The sequence below is a fragment of the Apis mellifera genome, linkage group LG15 (genome assembly GCF_003254395.2).
Source record: "Apis mellifera strain DH4 linkage group LG15, Amel_HAv3.1, whole genome shotgun sequence".
In the NCBI taxonomy this organism is placed as follows: Eukaryota; Metazoa; Arthropoda; class Insecta; order Hymenoptera; family Apidae; genus Apis; species Apis mellifera.
The window spans coordinates 2,018,642-2,033,761 of record NC_037652.1 but is presented as its reverse complement, the minus strand read 5'-3'; the positions used below and the strand labels follow the sequence as shown (position 1 = coordinate 2,033,761).

Sequence of the window (15,120 nt, the reverse complement as noted above, 5' to 3'; positions counted from 1 at the left end):
GTATCAATAGTGCAACCATAAAGTAAACCCACTACATAACTTGTAGTGTACCGGCTGACAGACACTCTAATCGCTTCTCACAGTTAGTGACGTTGAAATTTGCAAGTACAAGATACTATACAAATATATAAAACGCGTACAACATTCGATTCAACACCAATCAAAGTTACAGTTAGGCTGAAAACGCCGTGGTGGAAAATGTGTCTTAATTTAACGGCACTCCCAGCTTTTTCCCAGACCACTTGATACTTTCTTATCGGATAACTGGTCGCAAGAAGCGAGCAATATGCCCGCTTAATAAAACACTCTGTACCGAGACAAGAATATCCAGACGTTCGACAGAATTTTGCCATAAGACATATTGCGTTAAGTAAATCATCGACTTACTGTCAATTAAACACGAGCTACTACTAGAGTTTCGATTCGATTATATAATTTTTTCTTTTTTCGTTTCCTATTCGTGAGAGATCGATTGATAAATCAAATGGAAGTAGCATATAGTATTTTTCTTTTCTCTGGAAGATTTTATTTGCGCCCCCCTGCAGGCTTCGCTCGAATTAATCGAGGAAAAATGGCGACGAATGATAAGATTTTTTCTAACATTTAAACTTACCAAACTCGTACTACAAATATGGATTTCAAAGTTTTTGTTTTTTTTTTTTATAATTATCACATATTTGATAATGAAATAAGAAAAATTCAAAGGAACAATTAAGAAAATTATATTAAAAATTGAGTTTACAATTTTTCTCGTTCCTTTCTTCAAAAAAAAAAAAAATGTTCAGTTCTTCAATTAACTTTTACCAAATCCTTTCTTTTCTAAAAAAAAAAAAATCAGAACTTAGCACAAGAGAAAAGTTTTTATGCGAGTTTCTTCGTCCTCTCGTGTTTGTTAATGAGGTCAACAAGAATATAAATTTTCGTCGGTTAACGAAGTGATTTGTATTTTTTCCATCGAGAGGACATAAGGCGCGCTCTGTTCGTACACAGAGGCTGCGGCGTGGCGGAGAAAAAAATGTTTCTAGTGCTCCCGTTGAGCAGATGTTTCGGTTGACAGGATTGAAAGAGAGAGAGAGGAAGGGGGCCAGGTCACAAAGGCACTTCCCTGAAACGGGGCGCCGCGTCGCGTAACACGAATTTTCGCCCCCCCCGAGTAGATCGCGCACTCCGCAAAAAGATGTTCGTTTCCGCACTCAGACTCAAGTTCTTCAAGTATCTATTCCGTTGCGAAGAAAAGAGATTCTACTTTCGAATTGGAAAAGTTGAATCGAAACTTCCGTGAGAAAGTGAATTAAGTTGTTTCAAAATAAAAAAAAATTTTGAGTTAGAAAAACAAAATTGTTGACAAAAATGTTTGTAGGAAAATTATTCTTGAATTTTTCTAAAATAATTTAAATTATTAAAAATTGTTTTTCAAATTAAATATTTTAAGATATTTAAATGTATTAAATATACAAATATAAAATGTAAAATGATTTGGTAAAATTTAATAGAATTTAATAATTTAATTTTTTGAAAAATTTGTAACGTCTGTATATATAAAAGTTCTTGGACTAGGCTAATAATGCTATCAAACATTATCCAACAGCTCTGACGAAAAAGTACCTGCATTCGTGAAGAGACATTCGTTTCTGATAAAAATTCGAAAGATAAAACATGCTTGAGTAAACTGAAGGTAGAAAATTTGATAAAAATGTTTCGTTTCGTTATCATTAGCCTGAGGGTAAAGTTTGACACTTCATTGATTGGCCATCAAGTTTTACGTGATCATCTTCGCGGTGCATAAGAAAAATAAATAGTAAAAAAAAAAAATTGTTATCTTTAAATACATAGTAGAATTATCTAAAATGTGAACTGAAGAAATATATAAAGAAGATATATAAAGATCGAGAATCTTTCTTCAATGATTTTTATATATACCCTGTAAGAAATAAAAATAACCAGTAAAATTATCTTTCTGATAAAAATCCAAAAATCGTGTGGAATATATTTAAAATTAAGGAAAATTTATTAAATATTGTTCGATAAAAATAATTTTTCTAAAAAAAGAAAAAAGATTTATAAATAAAATTCTGTTACTTACAATAACTGTCCCTTGCTCCACAATTAAATCGAAAAATATAGTAATCTGCGGTAATTTTTAATTAACGCGCTCAGCACGTGCAATCTATAAAAACTTGTCACTTGAATTCCATCAAATAACCACACGACAAACATACAAACGTACAATTACCATAAATCAATCCGGTGAATGGTTAACAGACGTTGATTACATAACCTCACTTAAATCATAATCGAATGACAAACCTCTCTTCGATCATCGCCAATTTAACTTAAGTGCATATTATGCGAAAGAGCCGTCGATTATCGGTGAAAAAGAGGATAAAAAGGGAGAAAATCGGTGGTCGATTGTGAGAGTCGGTTGGAGAGAGAGAGAGAGAGAGGCGTTAAAGCAACGTTTGTGAAACGTTTGCTTTCCGTTTGCTTAATTCGCCGGTGAATTCACCGCGCGATCGCACATTGACGATCGTGGGCACAGAATGAATATTCTGCTATCACGCGCCGCACTTCCCTGTTCCACCGTGTACCCTTCGCGCACTCTTGTGGACGCGGCGCACGTTCCATCAGCCTTTTGTTATTCACGCGGCTCCACACTCGAGCGTCCCTTTTTAGCTACCCAAGCCAGCTAAACTATCATCGATGCGTTCCTCTTTTTCGTTTTCTCCTTCTTGCCGCGTATATATCGGAATAAGATATATGGAAGAACGAGATTTTCCACGCCTTCAATTTCACTTTTGTTAGATTTATGGATATATTATGCTCTGCCGATTATTCTATATTTAGAAAATCGACATCTCCCTACTTTCAAATCATTTTTATTATTGCTGGATATTTTTTTTTAGTATTGGGATATTGTTTCTAGAGATTTTAAATTAATAAAAATTACAGGATTGTTTACAATTTTTCTTATACTTGATTTTGTTTATAGAAAATGAAGAATAATGTTTTGGAAACTTTATTTATTAAGTTGATGAAATTTGTTGAATCAATACAGATTGTTTTAAATTTCTAGAAATCTCAAAAATAATTCTATAAAAGTTTATGAATTCATTAAATTATTAAAATTTTGGAATTTTGGAAGAATTTCATCATTTAGGATATTAGGATATTGTTTCTAGAGATTTTAAATTAATAAAAATTACAGGATTGTTTAGAATTTTTCTTATACTTGATTTTGTTTATAAAAGAATAATGTTTTGGAAACTTTATTTATTAAGTTGATAAAATTTGTTGAATCAATACAGATTGTTTTAAATTTCTAGAAATCTCAAAAATAATTCCTTTGGAAGAATTTTGGAAGAATTTCATCATTTGGGATATTGGGATATTGTTTCTAGAGATTTTAAATTAATAAAAATTACAGGATTGTTTACAATTTTTCTTATATTTGATTTTGTTTATAGAAGAATAATGTTTTGGAAACTTTATTTATTAAGTTAATGAAATTTGTTGAATCAATACAGATTGTTTTAAATTTCTAGAAATCTCAAAAATAATTCTATAAAAGTTTTTGAATTCATTAAATTATTAAAATTTTGGAATTTTGGAAGAATTTCATTATTTGGGATATTGGGATATTGTTTCTAGAGATTTTAAATTAATAAAAATTACAGGATTGTTAGAATTTTTTTTATATTTGATTTTGTTTATAGAAGATGAAGAATAATGTTTTATTTATTAAGTTGATGATTGTTTTGAATTTCTAGAAATCTCAAAAATAATTCTATAAAAGTTTTTGAATTATTAAATTATTAAAATTTTGGAATTTTAGAAGAATTTCATCATTTTATATTTTTATAAGAGATTTTTAGTTTAAGATAATGAAATTTAAAACTTTGATGTTTATATTGTTTATATTTTGAAATTGTATAGGTATAATTATAAAAGTTAATAAAATCTATATATTTTCGAATTGAGAGATTGTCACCTAAAGAAATAGTAGATATTCTATCTTAAAAGTTTACGATATACCAGGAATTTGTTACATGTTTTATAGATGAAATCACGAAAAAGTTAAAAAAGAGTACACGAAAAAAATCTGTATTCACCGAGCATGGAATCGTAATAAACGAAACTTCCAAAAATTCCCTTTCTTCCACCAAACTAAACCTATTATTCCGCACACGATTGTTTCTGATAGAATCGAGTGTCGTTTCTCTAGAAAAGGGAACCTCTTTATAGTTCCCATAAAAACAAGACACGCGCAACTCTTCTTACAACTCTCTCGCGCCTGAAAATATTTCAATGTCGACATTCCACGTATAAGCTCCGCAAGAAGCTATAGAGAATCCTATATAAAAAAAAAAAAAAACGGGACAAAAACAAGATAGAAGACTCCCCACGTTATACTATTCCTCGCTAGTAAATCCAACTCACTGTTCGAAGAAATTTCAAACTGTTAACGCGGAGAGAATCGAACCGCAAGAAAAGATCAAATTGCTTGATCAAATCGTTCTTACGTAACAAATGGCTTGGTATCGGAAAAGGCATTAAAACGATCGATTCGTGGCTGCGCGAGGCCTATTCGGTCTCGATAGATTCGCCATGTTCGGTCGACGATCGCCATGTTCGGCGGTTCTCGTGATCCGTCGTGAGCGACGATGGAGAAAACCACGTGATGCGCATAGCGATACGTTTTGGGAACGTGCTGCGCCTCGCGAGCTTTAGCCGCGAGATAGTGGGGGGAGATCGAGAGGTGGAGGAGTGGGGGTATGCGCACGTCCATGGAATATTTTAATCGCGAACGAACGTTTCGGATTGCAGTCGTGCACCGCGCGCGAGAGGCGGTTTGCGCGTTAATGTCAGCCTATTTTGTCGCCGGTGATGCCGTTTTCTAGAGAAACATCGGGGATCCGTGCATGGAATAATAAGAATTTAGATGAAATCTGTATGAACGGTCCGTCCCATTGCATGGCGCTAGAATATGTAATGGCCTCCCTTCTTGATCGATGTTCTGGCTCTCGTTTATCGATTTCAGTCGGTGATACTGTTAGAAATACTGTTGTATTTTCTCTCTCGACTCGAACATTTTAACGAATGTTTACACATTTAGATTTATTTAGAATCGAAATTGAAAAGAGAAATAAGATTTCAAGAGACAAGGTTTATCTTAATTAAGTCTGAAACTGAAGGATCTTTGTAAACAACACAGTGTTAAGAGATTCGCATATATATAGAGAATGTAACTTTGTGCACTTTGTAAGCATATAAAAATTAAAGTGTGATCACAATGTAAACACAGTTTCTACAGTAGGATCAGTTTTATTTTCATTATCTCTGTAAATATCTTTCCTAATATATCATAGATTTTATTAGCTTGATTTTTCAATGTTCAGGATTTATTTCAAATTTTTTTTAAATATCTTAAGCTTTCTGAAAAATTGTTTCTATTTCGTTTTTACAAAATTATATTTTTATTTTATTTTTTTTTCTTTTTACAAGAAAAAAATAACAGAGTCACCTTGTACAATAGAATGCCCACATAAGAGCGAATAAGAAGTGGTTTTTACCACTTGGTGAGGAACGTTAAGCTGGCATACGCTGACTTCATTCTACCGGTCATAATTCATTACACCATTTTGGCCGTGTATATTACACACCGGGACGCCTTGTTCCGAGTCGACTTCTCCCTAATTTAATGCCGGTATTTAGTCTACGGTCCAGAGCACGCGTCCGACCAAACTCTGAACCGAAAATCAAGAATGGAATAACCGAATCGCGTTGCTCTCATTTCGATATATAAGATACTTTGTTTCTCTCTTGATTATACATAAATTTAATAAATTTAATTAAAATTTACATTCTATTATTTCTTATGAGATATCCTTTTTTTTCTATGAAGAATAAATTTTTGTTGCAAAAGTCTAAATATGTTTAAAATTCTTTTTAAAAAAAAAGGAATATTTCTCCATTTTTAAATTTTTAAATTATTAAAAATTATTCTAAATTATAATTCCATAGGATATTATAGGTTTCTTAAAAAATTACTTTAAATTTTTCTTCTACACGAGAGATATTCTTTTTATTCCAAGACCAAGTAAAAAATTAAATAAATCATGTATATATAAGAGAGATTACCTGAAAAGCTACCGAATGACTCACGGAAGGCCAGAAAGAACAAATTTCACCTCCATATCTCGAATAGGTCTATCGCGAGACACAAACAGAATCCATCGTTAATTCTCTCCATAAAAGGGGATCATGAGGAGGAGATTCCAAAAGATTTAAATGTGGCTATTCTTTTTTTTTTACGATTCGAACAATTTTTCTCCTTCTCTCTTACATATTTTTTAGAATTCCATCTTTTCCACGATTTTTACGATATCCCTGTTAAAATTTTGTACGTGGAATACAAACGAATATCTATAATGATAGAACGATTAACGATATAAAAAATTCAATTCTTTTTCAAAAAAGAGTATTGTAAATTTTTTTATTTCATCATATTTGTATTATTTCTTCTACTTCTATTCAATTTTCTTTAAATTTATAATCGTATAAATATAATTGTACAACGCAAAACTTGATATAATTTATGATTAATTGATTTCACAAATACATTTGTAATTATTTCACTGTTATTCTTTTACTGAAAGAATTATTGTAAATAAATATATAATTGTTTCAATTTTGTTTAAACAATTAATGATGAAAAAGGATTTGAATAATTTTATTCTCTCAACAAATTTAAACATATCTTTTCCATCCTTTCCTCTTTTTTTTATAAAAAATAGTAAACAAATTTTCTCATCTTTTTCTTCTTCTTCTTCTTCTTCTTCTTCTCCTAGACAATTACCTCTATTCACTTTCATTTCTCCAATATGTCATTATAACACAACCTTTTGTTGGATGGTTTATTTGAACAATATAATAAATAATAGAAATGATCGGCGACTAATTCTAAAGATGCACGTACAATGCATTAGCCTATACATTCATAGAAATTTTCATCTTGAAATAGAGAGAAGGAGAGAAGGAGAAAAGTAAAACGCCAGTAGGAAATTCTTACTGCTTATGCTTTTGTGAAAGGCTTCTTTCCCAAAGGTTATTCGCCCTCTTTGTATTCACATTAGTGGCCGGTGTAACAGCTCAAATATTGATCGAGAGAGAACGCGTTCAAGCTTCTGAACTTGTCGAAATCCAATTCTTTCACTTGGAGGCAACGGGGAATATTGTCCAAGAGGATGCATTCTGTGTGTGTTGAGTGCAGGATAAATAAGGGGACGAGTTATTGTAAACATGGCGATAGAGGTCATTGGTACGCGTATTTTCGTTTAATGTCACATTCACGATCAAAATACATATTAACCAGTTTATTTAAACAAAAAAAAAAAAGAAGAAAAAAAGAAAAGGAGAAAAAATAAAAAAGATAAAAATAAATGAAGAATGTATTTAATATTCAACGAGACTAGAATACTAGCCATCTTAATATATTAAATTATAATACATATACACACATATATATATACCAAATATGCAAAATTGCTTTGAGAGGATAATTTTGTGTAAAGTTGATCAAGAGAAGGAAAGAAGTTTGATGATAGTGGAAGATTGAAGCGAGTTTGTAATTGATCTTTAAATTGCAAAATGAGAAAATAAGGGGTAAGGATTTTTTCTTTTTTTGAAGTTCCGGTTTCAGAGGTTTTTGAACTTCAGAGATATTTATATTGAAATTACACATCTTGATTTATGACATAAATTATGAGTATCGATAGATTATGAGTATGTAAATAATGATTTTTATAAAATTTTTTAACTTTATTTTTAATTTTTAGAAACTTTATTTTGATTGAGTTATTTTTAACTAGTCTTATTTTAATCTTTAGATTTTAATTAATTTTGTTCTATCATTTTCTACTTAACTATTCAATTGTTTTTTAAATCTTTACATTCTTTTACATATTTTCCTTTTTGTATCTATATTTTCTTAACAACATTTAAAACTTGTATAAACATATAGAAGAGCATTTGTTATTTTATCTGGAAAAACAAAAACATTCAGACCACCCATTGCAAGTTTCCCCGTTGCAACAAATCTTATGGGGTTAGAACGGATATCCCCAGCAATAAGCGGCTTACTGCAAAGATCGACAGCCTTCCGGATATTTAGGATAACGCTAACCTGCCACAACCTGTTTCCAGTATAATTTGTCGCTATAATCGGTTTGGTTTTGTATAAAACATTTCTCTAACAATACTAAAAGGATTACGTTCTTTACGAGCATAGTAGATTCAGATCATTTTAAATCTGCAACCTTCTTTTAACATTCTAAAATTTTTAAACAATGATTCTTAAGAAGAAGATTTATATTGCACAAGAGAAATAATAATAATAAAAAAAAGAATTACAAAACCAGATTTAAAATCATATTAATTATTGATTAAAAAGAAACAAAAGTAGAATTGTACTTAATTGTCATTTAAAATAAAAGAAAGAAAGGAATATATGTCTAAACTAATATTTATATATAATATATAATTATAATAAACAAATAGTTGAATGTAATTTATACATTACTGCTATTAAAAGAAATCCATCAACATATATATCAGAATATATTGCCAATCATTCAAAACAAAAAAAGATTGAGAAAAATGGATAAATAGAGAATGCATTTAATATTTAACAAGACCAGAATATCAAACTATTATAAAATATATACAACTATTATTTCTTCTCCAAAAAGGAGTTAAAAAAAAAAAGAGACAAGACTCACATACATGAAGGAAATCGTAGCAAGCTTAACAAAATTTGTTGAGTCAATAAAGATTATTTTGGATTCTTGAAAAATTTCAAAGATAATCAACAATAACTTTAGAAATCATTAAGACTTTCTATCACTCCTTTCTGTATTCTATATTCACTTTTATCAAACTTATAATATTAATCATAGGTTAATGAATTTTCTAAAAAATTCTGGCTAATAATAAAGAATGTACTTAATATTCAACAAGATCAGAATATCAAACTATTATAAAATATATACCAATTACTATTTCTCCTCCAAAAAGGAATTAAAAAAAAGACTCACACACATGAAAAGAACACTCAAGCTTAACAAAATTTGTTGAATCAATAAAGATGATTTTAGATTCTTGAAAAATTTCAAAAGTAATCAAAAGTAACAATAACTTTTGGCCAATAATAGAGAATGCATTTAATATTCAGAATATCTCATATCAAACTATTCAAATATATACCAACTATTATTTCTCCTCCAAAAAGGAATTAAAAAAAAGATGAAACAAGACTCACATACATGAAAAGAACACTCAAATTGTAGCAAACTTAATAAAATTTGTTGAGTCAATAAAGATTATTTTGGATTCTTGAAAAATTTCAAAGATAATCAACAATAACATTGGAAATCATTAAGATTTTCCATCCCTCCTTTCTGTATTCTATATTTACTTTTATCAAATTTATAACATTAATCATAGGTTAATGAATTTTCTAAAAGATACTGGCCAATAATAGAGAATGCACTTTAATATTCAACAAAAATATCTCATATCAAACTATTCAAATATACCAACTACTATTTTTTCTTCAAAAAGGAATTAAAAAAAAGACTCATATACATGAAAAGAACACTTAATAACAAGCTTAACAAATTCATAACATTGATCATTTTTATGAATTAACTTAGGTTAATGAACTTTTTAAAAGATTCTGGCCAATAATAGAGAATAGAGAACTTAATATTCAACAAGACCAGAATATCAAACTATTATAAAATATATACCAATTATTATTTCTCCTCCAAAAAGGAATTAAAAAAAAGATGAAACAAGACTCACATATGATATATGAAAAGAACACTCAAGCTTAACAAATTCATAACATTGATCATTTTTAACAATTTTGTGAATTAACTTAGGTTAATGAACTTTCTAAAAGAAATTCTGGCCAATAATAGAGAATAGAGAAGTTAATATTCAACAAGACCAGAATACCTCGTTGTACCAAACATTTCTCCATTCAAATATACACCACCATCGTTCTTCCGCCAAAGGGAGAGAGGGAAAAAAAAAAAAAAAAAAAAGAAAGAAAAAAATGAAACACCGCCAAGACACGCGTATACGTGAAAAGTTGCTCTGAAAAGGGCATTCAATGGCGGATCGTGGCAAGGTACGAAGTGCATTAAACACAAAAGGTGTGTTATAGAATCGGAGCACGGGCGCACAATCGAAAGAAAAGATTCGCCAGTGGCGAGCGTTGGCGTGAAATAGTGACGTCGATGGACGTTGCGTGGGGCTCTGGCGGAGCACGTGCTTCCGGTTTACGGCTCACCCAGTTATACGGTTTATGGTGGAGGATTTATGGGCTGGGTTCACGGGAGCGTTGCCTTCCAGAAAACCAGGCTTCACCTTCCACCGACCCCTTTCTCTCCTCCTCCTACTCCCTCCCTCCCTCCTTTTTTTTTCTTTTCATTTTCTTCAGTTTCTCGTTTTCTTCTCCTCCTCCTCCTCTCTTTTCCCTCTTTTGATCTGGAGCCGACAGACACGCGATGGATATTCTCGAACGACTTCGATCAGAACGACTCCACCCTCACTTTCGAATCGGTTCGTAAATTCTTGTAAGGACAGCAGCTTCGGAATCGATACTATTTTTTTTACGACTTTTGCACCTTGTTCGAGATATTCGTGCGGCTCTTTTTTGGGATTGACGATGATGATGCACGGCCCACGTGCACGTGGTGAATATTAAAGTGGTCGTAGGAAATGCAATAAATTGTGAAATCTTGTGATGTTCGATCGATGTTATTTGATATGAGAATTTATGGTTGCTTTTGTAAAATTTAATTTTTAATATTATTCAATGAAAGAAATGATTAAACGCAAAGACGTGGACGAATGTAATTTATAAAAATTTCTATTGTAAATATCTCGTAACGAATTTTTTGAATTTAATAAAATGATGAAACTAATTTTGACAATATATGAATGGCATTTTATGATGATCGATTTAAAAAATTGTAAACCAAAGAAAATTTTTTATTGAAGAAGCGCAATTTTTATTCCGTCCATGAGATTAGAAAATGGTAATATAATAATGGTAACCTTATTCCAGAGAATTCGATAAGAGAATAAACATTATTCGAGAAGTAATATCAGAAATGGAAATTTTAAACTATCAATATTTATCCTATTCGTTTAAATAATATGAAAATGAATGAATATCGTGGAACGATTATAACTTCAAAAGATTCCAATTTTTGACATAAAAGGATAGACACTAAATCTTTATGAGGATGAAATATCACGCCTCGAACAACCGATAATTAAAGGCGTTGAATTTTTAACACTGTTTGAGTGAAACAATTCATATTCAAGACAAATGTTTTACAATCTTGAAAATAATTTTAAAGATAAATTATTCTAGGATAATTTGGAGATAAATCAAATTATCTATAAAATATATTGTAAACTGAAATATCAATAAAAATTTCTTAAGAGATTAAATAGTTATAGAGTTCGTATATTAAATATTCGAAGAAATTGTTTTTCTTTAAACATAAAAGTGTTCAGCTGAAGAAAAAAATAATTTTCAAACAGTAAAAAAGAAACGATTTTTTTCGTTCCAAGACACTTTTAACGACTACCAAAACAAATTCGTCCCTACCAAGACATAAAATCTAAAAATTTTCACCTTACCAACACGTGTCCCATAAACATAACCTAGACTAGGCGCCAAGATTTTCTTACTTAGCTTCCATTAATCCATTAAGGACCATAAAAATTGTCTAAACGTAGCATTACTGAAATAAACACAGATACAATAAATATGTATAATAACGTTATAAATTATCTTGTAAAGATACAAAAATTTATTACTAATCTTTAGAATCATACATAATCATAATATCAAAAAATATAATTCAATGAAATTAATAAGAAAAGAAATTATTTCAGACACTTCAAAAATTATTAATGGATCATAATTAACCAAAATGCATTTTTACACAGTATTGATACTTACACTGTATTCTACAAAACAATAAAAAAAGATGAGAATCGATTTAAGGGCCCGAACGCATTCAAGCATTTAAACCTACATTAAACCCGAAAGATCGATTCAAACACAGATTACTTTCCACTCCACCGAGCCACAATTAGCCAAAGCTTTTTACTACCTGCTCTCCAATTAACGAAACAATGAAGCTAATGCCGTTTCCTTGTAAAACGACCACTTCGTGATAACCGATGCGCCCGTGAATTCGAAAGATCGACGGAGCGGAGGAGAAGGAAAAAGGTGAAATCGCATTTTCGTTATGGGTCCCCGCCCATAAAATTGTCTTTCACGCGATTGAAACGCCATTTGTTTCAATTGGGAGGGAGGGGGATCCGTGATTTACCGCGTGGGCGTTTTCTTCTTGGCCAAAGGAAACGCTCTCTCTCTCTCTCTCTCTCTCTCCTCCTCCTGCTCCTCCCTCCAATGAAAACCACGAAAGGTGGCTCGAGGGGGATGAACGCGCGGTTTCGAGACAAGGCATATTTCGAGGCTGGACAAATTGAATGAAATAGCTTGAACCTGTTCCGAACAGAGGGGCCTTATGGGGACCACCCGTAATTATCGTGACGTAGGTCAGGATTTTGATGCCGTACGGCAAGGTAGTAATTTGAAGGTCGACGCCGACACTCTCTCTCTCTCTTTCTCTCGCCTCCCTTTTCTCCCGCTATTTTATTAGTTGGGGCGAATTAATTTTCGAAAACTGGTGTTTTCGCGGTTGTGGTGTGTTTTTAGGGGGATTTTTAAATTGTTATTGTTTGGAAACTGTAATTTTTTTGAGAAATAAATGTGATTTTTTTTTCTCTTTTTTTTGGAAATATTGAAATAGATAATTTTAAAAGAGAAATTAATAAAATATTTGATTAATTATTCGTGTATTGAATTATTTAAAAATATTTTTTTTCTATATTATATACGTATAATATTGAAGCATGTGATATTAAATTTACGATATAATTTCGTTACAAATTGGAAAAAGAAAATCTCATCTTATTGCTAACAATAATTAGAAGAATTGAATCCAAAAATCTAGGATAAAGTAAAATGAAATATTACAAAAACCTTCTACTGAATTGTACAATTATATTTTAAAAAAGATATAAAGATACAAAGAAATATATGATAAACGAGGAATAAGAAAGAAAAGGAATTCTATAAAAAAAAGGAAAAATTAAAATTATGCAAAATTTCTCCACACGAAATCGGATGCTGAAGCCACGAAGGAAAGAAAAAAATATGGAGGTGGAAACGGGATAGAAAATAGAACGAAAGAGAGAAATAAACACGTGGTTAACTCGTGGAAAAACGTGTTCGACTCGCTACTTGTTTTCTGCACCGCCCCCGCCCATGGAGAACACCGAACTCCAGCGGCGCGAACTCTGGCCATCGGCCAGACTCACGGGAAACGTGTTCGGCGAGGAACCGTTTTCGTTTGTGCCAAATTGAAATACGGCCCTGAAGTAAAACTGCTTTGGTGACTTGGTGCGCGTGCTCTCTGAATGGAAACAAGGTTTAACGCAACACGAATATGATGTCGTAAATTTTTATTAACCGAACGAAGACGTGTCGATCATGTAAATTGTATTTTTCCTTTTTTCTTTTTTAATTTCGTATGCGTAATAATTTCATTTCGCGAATGGCGTTATTAATTAATTTAAACACAGCGTTGTTTAATTTCTTGAGAGTATAAGTTTATTAAGAGTAAAGTTTTTTTTTTTTTTTTATAAATTTTCGTAGACAAGATTTGAATTTTTATAAATCAAAATATTTTAAAAATCTAATTTACTACTACAGTAATTTACTACATAATTTCAGTATGAACCTGTTTATTACACGATTCTTGGAATCAACCTCCGATTAAACAATTTACCGACAATCGATAATTATTATAATTACCATTAATTTTTCAGGAACTAACTCATTATCAAACAATCGAGCATTAAAGAAACGGTTCTTGCAAACCAATCCTATAATTAATCAATCAAGCCCAGCTTGACTAATTATTTTAATAGCCAATTCCAAAGTTACATTATGTGTATGATTATAATAAAATCACTATACGAAGATTCCTATAATCTGTCCCTAGCATGGAGATTTATTTTTCGTCACTAACGATTTCTTCTTCTACAGGATTGTTTTCTTTCGAACGACCCAACGACGTACCAAAGATACATTTCTTCTTCCAAAGTTAGACCTAAGAAAACACAGTGAATCGAGAAAGAGAGGGAAAAAAAAGAATTATGAATCCACAGGCGACGATTAATATTCCCTAGACGTCATCCAGAGATGGAGAGGAATCTCTCTCCCCTTTGAATTTTTGGGGAGGAGGAGTTTTCTTCGGATAGTGTCACCTGTTCAACCCTCTGTGGAGGGATGAACAACTGTGTGTCTGGTTCTGATTTTTATTTCTATTCACCTTTTTTTTTTTAGTTTTTTTTTGTACGAGAAGTCGTGAGAATATCTCTGGTATGTTTTTTTGGGGAAAAGGGTCGAGTTTCGGAATTTTTGCAGGTCTGTGAGCTTCTTCAGAGGTATCGGCGAAAATCTGGTCGCCAGATTGGATTCAAATGTGAGAAAGAGAAAGTTTTTTTTCAAAGCTTTATGATCTTTTCAGAAAATATTTTGAGAAAATCAAAAAGATTTGGTAAAATAAAATGTTAGTATTGCTGAAGTCTATACAAAGGAATAATAATAAACCATTCTTTTTCTTCTAACTCAATATTTGTTTTAATCATTTAATTCAACTGTGATGAAAATAATCGAACACAATTTTTAAACAATTAAATAGACATTGCATTTTATTTTCTTTTACTACATTTTATACCTTCTTGTCACACGAGTAGTAGAAAGTAAAAATAATTGGCCTGATTCTCCTACTCCTCCTTCTCCCATCCCATCGAATTAAGAAAATCTCAAAAAGTCACAAAACAAAACCCTTCCAGAAACCCTGAAACGAATTCGGCTTAAGGGAGGCGACACCCGTTTAAGGGTGCGATGGAAAAACCCAATAAAGAGTTCTTTATATACTTCCTCTGAGAGGCATCGCG

At 31.3% G+C, this 15,120-nt stretch overlaps 1 protein-coding gene across 3 annotated transcripts in view; it reads left to right on the top strand.

Annotated features, from left to right (window-relative positions):
* LOC413200 (fibroblast growth factor receptor homolog 1) overlaps window positions 1-15,120 on the top strand; it is a 92,663-nt gene that overhangs the window by 39,702 nt on the left and 37,841 nt on the right. The window lies entirely within an intron of this gene.